Below are 6,081 nucleotides of genomic sequence, written 5' to 3' on the forward strand. Positions count from 1 at the left end.
TTAGAAACTCTTAATACTCTTCGATCAAACCTTTCAAATGAAAGGACAATATTTCTCTCTGAATTTTAGTAGTAGGAGTAGAATTATGAACTGTCATGAAAAGAAAATACTTAAATCAATTACAACAACCTATAATGTTTACTTAAGTACATTACACTACTTAGATTAGACTTTACTTTATTCATCCCCTGGGAGAAATTACGTGAAGCAGCAGCAAACATGTTTACAAATCTACAATACAATAAAAATACAATACAATACAATAAAATTAAAATAAAATAGCAGGGCATATTACATTTTACTGACTTACATTACAGTGGTTATTGGCCATTTTTATTTTTTATTTTCTCAAAGTCATTTATAAACCTTCTGTATGAGGCTGAGATCATCACAAGGACATGAATGTACCAGAATCATGGAATAATAATGCCTTGTTAATAATCGTCGGTGGACACAGGTAACTCTATGCATCTATGTAAAGGAATGCATCACAGGACACTGGTTTCAGTCATGACATTGTAAGTTTCACCCCAAAACAACAGAGTAAACCTGAGAAGCAGGTTGCGTACAAACAACACCCTGCTTTTTCCTCACCTTTATGCTGATTCCACGTCTTAAAAAAGGCATTCATTGGTAAAGTGCACACTACTTCTTTGTGTCACAAGGAGAAACAGCTCCTTCAGTTCATCATCAACCTGTTTGCTTTGTAAATCCTTTCAGTTGCAGTAGAGTGATATGACGTCTTTTAAAACACATGAATAACCGTGCCGTTTGTTAAAGTGAGGTGACTGGTTTAGAAGGAATGACCATCCTTCAATCAGGTTAAAGCTGGGTGCCTTTCATGTCATGATGCATGTCGGTCATTCCCTATATAAAGGTGACCACCTCTGACAGTGAAGTAATTAAAGTGCAATACAGGAGAAGCAGCATTCCTAGGAAGCTATATAAGTAAAATACAGACAACTTTTGTAAGTAAAATCTTTTTCTTTACAATTGTCTATATTTAAGTGTGTAGAAAACAGATTTGATAGCTTATTCAGATTCATTTTTTAAAATTATTTTCATGTATTGTTTTTTTGCTTTAAGATCTTTTCTTAGAAATCTCCGACATTCGTAGCCAACTTTTACTTAAGGAATTGTTTTGTTTGATCTTGCAAGAAAACACAATTGTTGCGTTTCTTGTAGATGCAAAAGACGTTCAAAATGATTCTGACAATTCTAATACAACTCCTTCTCATTGGTGAGTGAAACTTATTTTTCTTGTTACAGTGCATTGCACATTACAACTTCCAAGCTGTCAGTATTAAATAAAGAATGTTTTAACCACTGTATATTTATTTATTTTGTAATAGCATCAGCAACAGCCACGACCGTCGCAGCCACGACAGTCGCAGCCACGACGGTCGCAGCCACGTCCGCCGCAGCCACGTCCGCCGCAGCCACGACCGCCGCAGCCACGTCCGCCGCAGCCACGACCGCCGCAGCCACGTCCGCCGCAGCCACGTCCGCCGCAGCCACGACCGCCGCAGCCACGTCCGCCGCAGCCACGACCGCCGCAGCCACGTCCGCCGCAGCCACGACCGCCGCAGCCACGACCGCCGCAGCCACAACCGTAGTCATGACAACGGCGATGGCAAACTCAACAAACACCACTGTCAGCAACACTGCTGCTGCTCATGCTGGAGGATTCACGTACATGAGCAGTCTCGTCATGTGCTACTTTAGTGTTGTTGTCTACAAGTTGCTCTTTACATTGTAACTTGGTTGTTTTGCCTTTTTCTATTTTTTTTCTCAGATTACAGTCATTGTTAGCTACAAAGAAACATAGTATGTAGTTTGTGTTTAAATATATAACCTAATAATCACGTTATGAAGCACTCATGGTGATATATATTGAACATCTAATTGATCCAGAGTGTTCAAATGTTGATAACAATAAAAGTTTGGTAGAACTTTGAACATTTCGTTTTGTGTTCTGTGATTGTCAACACTTTTAAAATGGACTGAGCGTCTCCTTCCCAGTTCACAGGCACTTTCTTTCCTTAATAATTATGCTGAAATGTGCTTTTTCACAGTCTGTAGTCAAGTTAAACGAGTGGTTTCAATGTTTCTTTTTTATGTGTGTGTGTATGTGTGTGTGTCTTGAAAATGTATGTATCTAATCTATATGAAAAGTAAATAATCTACCTTCAGTTGAAGAAGTAAAAAAAAATTAAATGCTAATCATTTAAATATAGAGTGATCAATATTATTATTTTTCAGTCTAGATACAAGTAGCAATACAGACTCTTGAAACAAATATACAGCCTCTCCTGTTTTATATAATTATGCCTCAACAACTTATTTGCATTCGGATATTTCGTCCTCGCTCAGTAATAAACAAAATAATAGTTATATTACATTTCTTTCTAATGTCTGTTTTGATAATCAAGTGGTGAGAACAGCTTCTGACTAATGATCCTAAATGTATCCAAGGTGTGTCACCATTCATCCCACTGACTTGTTGATACTAAACCAACACAAACAGGCCTCGCCCACATTGAAGAAGGAAAACGATATTTCCTTAAACACACTGTCACAAACCGGCTCGGAGACTGCAGCGTGGATGGGAGACCAGACGCAACTCACTTAAACAAAACAAATACGCTGCAGCGTCCGCCACAGGAGAGCAGCCAGCCAGTCAAGGGAGTGACCTCTGTCTTCAGGTGCTGCCTCTTCATAGCAGCCTCCAGGCTCAGGTGTGGCTCATCAGCTGATGAACAGCCTGAAAGACAAAACACAGAGCAAACAGCACCCAGACCCCTAGAGGAAGGGAGGGGTGATCCTAACACAGAACAGATGCACCTTGCTTACATTACAAATAGAGAGTGAGTAAAGATGGACCGGTCCTGGCTAACATGGTCATTAAAACCACGTTGGGCCTTGGGTCAAAATAATGAGTCCCAGAAACCAATGAAATACCACCTTGCCTCACATATTCTGTGTGTCAATTAGTTTGTGGTATTTTAGTTAAACACACGTTTATTTAAGAATATTTACCGCCTTAGCACACAACAACTGGGTGGTGAATTATGGGAAGCTAGATTTTCACAGAAAGTCTCTCTGCCTGACAGGGCCACATGACTGAAATCAATATTTCTGGCAGAAAGCTCTGAAGGAAAGTATCAGATCACTGTTTGTTCACACGTTTAATTAAATGATGATCGTAGACTCTTATACAGCCAGATCGCCAACTCTGATCCCTAACATATCCACTGAACTCTCTAGAACGATCTTATAGCCAAAGTCATCCCCAAGAGAAGCTGATTGGGTGCTGATAAACAATCAGTTAATCAGATGTGCCTAAAGATTCTTCGAGGTGCAGCAGTAAAACAAACAAACAGGATATATTCACAAGGAACAACATAAACAGTAAGTGCAAAGGGCATGTTTTTAAATCTCAGGGCCACTGACTGAGGACACATGTCAGTCAGAAGAAACATGTCAGTCACAGGAATCAGGTTGTGGATGGTTATGAACCTACCTGCAAAGGTACAGTATATAAAAGCGTATGTGAACAATAAGGCAGTGACAACTGCTACAACTTACCAATCAAAGTATGTTTACAGGTCTTGGGGAGTAACCTATACTGCATGGGGGAAACGGTACAAGCCTTGACAGGCTCAAGGGATGCAGTCACTCACTTTGGTCTGAAACAAAAAAAAAATAAAGAAAATCTCTGGCTGTGTGGAGTAAGAAAGAAGGGATCTTACCAGACCTCTACAACCCGCCCCTCATCTCTCTGCTTGAGGCTTGCAGCTCAAAGCTACTACATCAAGTCAAATGTATTCAAGTTGCATTGTGGGTAACGTAGGCGCTCGACTTTGACAGGGAAAAGAGTGCATAGAAGAAAGACGTTCTTTGTTTCTGCTGCGTTGAGTTTGATACATTTTTTTTTTTAAATCATGAACTCGAAAACTCTACATACTACATACTGTGCCTATTGTATATTTGAACAGTAATATATATATGTTATATCAATACAAGTGTCAAAGGCTTGAGATGTGAAGGATCAGTAAGGTAAACCAATATTTCACACTAGATGTCTCTGTTGTTTATGAGCGTTAAATCTATCTTCGTAGTTCCTCCTTTTGAAGGCTTTGACATTATGGAGCATGATAAATCTCAGTCGTGAGACCAAAAGAAAAATGTGAATATTGTCATCATGCAGACCCGTATTGCAGGTCATTTATGCTTTTTCACCACAAGGTGGTAGAATTACACACTCTTTAATCAAGGATACAAGATATTCATGACATCATTAATACATCTATACAATAACATATTTGTGTAACTTGTATGTGATAGAAAAATGTGCACCAAATGCTGTATACCTGAAGCAATACTTTATAATATCTGATCATATTCAGGGTAATTTCTTTTTTTTAATAAAAGACTGCGTGCAATAAAAAACGCCTGAATCTTTCCAAAACTTGGACATTTTATTTACAGTTCGTCAGTCACATGCAACATTTTCTGAAAATTAATAAACATGAAATTAGCAAAAACATGAAAAGAAAAAGAAATGCATATTTTTTTCTCCAAAAAAATAGCAATATACAAAAATAGAGCTTACAAATACTGTACAGCAAATTGTCTCCAAAAATATTCTGCTGCAGAATTCTTAGTTTTACAAACAATGTCTGTGAGAGCCACAAACATAATCAGTGTTAACAAAAAGGGGTGTGTGGGTAGGGGAGGGGCGTTGGGGTACACTGGTAAAGGTAGCATGGTTTGTTTGGACAAAGAGCGAGGAAGTTATATGTGACTTGGAAGGGCACGAGAAGAGCCTCGGAGGAATAGATAACACCATCAAAATAAGAGAAAAGTTGACTTTGAGGAGGCAGTGATAGAGATTAAAAAATGGTCTGGTTGCTAAAAACCAACCATGGAAATATAACGAAACCCTTCACCTATAGAGGATGTTGGTACCACATTTCTTTTAATAAAACCGTTTTTTTCATATACTTCCAGAACACTGTCAAACATTGTGCCCTGAAGGCACTTTACTCTTTAGTATTAGTAATTTTTTTTATTTATATCTAGTGGTATTTCATCTCAAATCTTGTCTATTTCTAGTGTTGATAACTCAGAAGCAGCACTGACGTCAATGATTTCAGTGGCGGGGGGCATTTCTTACTATATCCATGCTGGCTCAGTTTCCATTCTTCTTTGGCCATAATGTGACCCCCCCCCTTCTCCTTTCCTTTAAAAATGCATAACATTCTTTCTTACTGGTGGGGCTTTATTTCATAACAGTTCATTTTGTATTGGCACTTTGTTTTTAGTGGGATTAGGACGGCACACGGGAAGGGAAACGGGGTAAAAGTGTCTACAATCTAACACAACACTTAAGATGGCCAAATGGCAGGAAGTGTTCAGCTGTGCCATTTGGTTGATATGAAGGAGCATTTTTTGTGTGCACCGTATGTATAAATACACTACTACTGTCTACACACATTCAACAATGGTGATATCAGTGACAACTTGACTGAATAGCAGGCTTTCACATTAGATCTCCTCCTCTTGTGTTTCTCTCGTGCAATTTACATTCTGAGGCAAACCCGTGAGCAGGAACAACTCTTTAAGACGTGTATCATTGAGCATCAAGATATGTTGTCTTTCAGGGACAGCGGACGGGACAGCGGACGAGACATAGACGCGCTGATGTATAGTTTCTATAGAGCATTTTGGAGGATGTCAGAAAGGAAAATGTTGGTTATCATACTGTAACATTTGCAGTATCATACACGTTCAATTAAACAGTGGCAGTGTCTTCATAACCGAAGACTAATAAGCGAAACGGTACCAAACGCTGTTCTTATGTTGCTTATTTCCGTCAACATAAAGCAACTACCTCTTCCCTAACAGGCAATATAAATGATTCTCTGATCACAAAGTTAATCATTAATAAACTGTAGGTTTGAAATTTCCAATTAACACATCCCTGTTCTTGTTTTTGTAATTATGGCTGTATTTGTTCAAATAAGGCTAATGTGAATAATATGTTTCTTGAAATCTAAGTCTAACATTGCTTTAAAA

Source organism: Cyclopterus lumpus, chromosome 1 (assembly GCF_009769545.1).
Source record: "Cyclopterus lumpus isolate fCycLum1 chromosome 1, fCycLum1.pri, whole genome shotgun sequence".
NCBI classification, from domain to species: Eukaryota; Metazoa; Chordata; class Actinopteri; order Perciformes; family Cyclopteridae; genus Cyclopterus; species Cyclopterus lumpus.